Source organism: Myotis davidii, unplaced genomic scaffold (assembly GCF_000327345.1).
Source record: "Myotis davidii unplaced genomic scaffold, ASM32734v1 scaffold37, whole genome shotgun sequence".
NCBI lineage: Eukaryota > Metazoa > Chordata > Mammalia > Chiroptera > Vespertilionidae > Myotis > Myotis davidii.
The window spans coordinates 4334920-4336595 of NW_006289395.1; the positions used below are offsets into that span (position 1 = coordinate 4334920).

Genomic DNA, 1676 nt, shown 5'->3' on the forward strand with positions numbered 1-1676 from the left:
GACAGTCTTTTCTTATAGGAGAGAAGATATTTTCTCCTGCCACATAAATAATTTAAGATGTTTGATCATACCTGGTTTCTAGCCTGTTGTAGATAAAGGGGAGGATCTGTTTATCTCTGCTGACTGGTTAGGACTTGATTATTTGGTGACAGTCTCACCAAAGGGGTAATTATAATCACAAGTTTATAATCTTTCTTGATCAAGTACTTTAAACCCTGCTGTACAAATATTTTAATTCCTCTTAGCTTCTAACAATCTCCACAGCCCAGTTATAGTATCACTTCTTTCCCTGTACCCTTTTCTTCCTATGGAAGTTGTTGCAGGCTTTTGGAAAAAATTCATTTTAGTCTAATGTCTTATTTACAGTTTTGCCATTAAAAATATCTGAATATATGGTGACAAGTTGCCTTTAGGGTTTAGTTTTTGTGGCCTTTGAGAAAGAGAAGTAAAGATGAGAAAGACCAGTACTTGCGGTTCTTAGAGAAAGTTAATGAGAGGAGAGATGTTTTAAACAAACAAACATAAAAGGCTCATGTCTACAGATCTACAGATAGCCAGGAAATTCCTCTCCAGAGTATTGTAAAGTTGCCTCTTACTGTCCTTCCCTGAAGCTCACCTTTAATTGACTTTCCGGGCTGCTCCTTTTCCTCCTTAACACTGCCTTGTGAGTTCATCTTAACTGATCATTTGGAGAGTTGGGGGCACTATGGAGAGCAGGTTATGTAACTTGATCTTATCCTAACCCCCCTGGCACCAGCTTTAGGTTCTCAGTCACCTCTGCTTAAAGGAGCTTTGAAGTTTATAGAATTATTTAATGTATTTTGCTAGTGAAAGATCAGAATATATACTGGCTAATTTTCAAGATAGCTGCAGGTGTTTCTGAAGTATAGAGTGTGTTTACATCTAATTTATGCAAGTTAAGTCATATTCCATTACACATGTGCTTATTCATTTTTGCAATAAATGTCCTTTGAAGACCCCAGTTAATTTTTGTTTAAATGTGATTGCAATGTTGAAAAGGAATCTGTGTTGTGCATTATATATAAATATTTATTTTTGATAAAACAGTTTGAGTAACTTTTAATTGTAGTAATATATTTTGTTTGCCTGAAGAGGTGAGCTACTGTCCTCTAAAATTAGGCTTTTGAAGGAAGGACCAATTTTGATTTTTTTCTTTGGGTAGTTTTCATAATGATTCTTTGTTGTGTCATTGTCCTACATTTGATCTTAGTCTTTTATCAGTTTTCACCATATAGAGGTGATGGACCATGTACTGGGTGGTTTCAGATGTACTTCACATGATATGTGGTGTTCAGCTTTGATTTGGGATGTTTGTGGACTTTGAGCTTATTCAAATTTATGATTGCAAAAGCCCTTGTATTAATTTTATCTTCAGGAACTTTACTATATAAAGTAACATTCATAGGTTCCAAAGATTAGGACCTGTTATCTTTGGGGTCCACCATTCAGTTTGCAACAGTCTGCCTTCTGGCTCCCAAATATTCACATCTGCCCCAAGTGCAAAGTACATTCACCCTACAGGTCCAATCCAGATCTCACCTGGACGTTATCAGCTCCAGCATCTGAAATCTGACCACCAAAATCCTGTACATCAGGTATGGGTAAGACTGAATGCGATCCATTTTTATATATAAACTAGGGGCCCGGTGCACGAA

The 1676-nt window shown here is 36.6% G+C and overlaps 1 protein-coding gene across 1 annotated transcript in view; it reads left to right on the forward strand.

Moving 5' to 3' along the window:
* Positions 1–1597: 1597 nt before the first annotated feature.
* Positions 1598–1676, forward strand: part of MAP2K4 (mitogen-activated protein kinase kinase 4) — a 95296-nt gene continuing 95217 nt past the window's right edge. The window contains exon 1 of the mRNA XM_015562598.1: positions 1598–1616. The gene's annotated coding sequence lies outside the window, so the exon portion shown is untranslated. The remainder of the gene's footprint in view (positions 1617–1676) is intronic.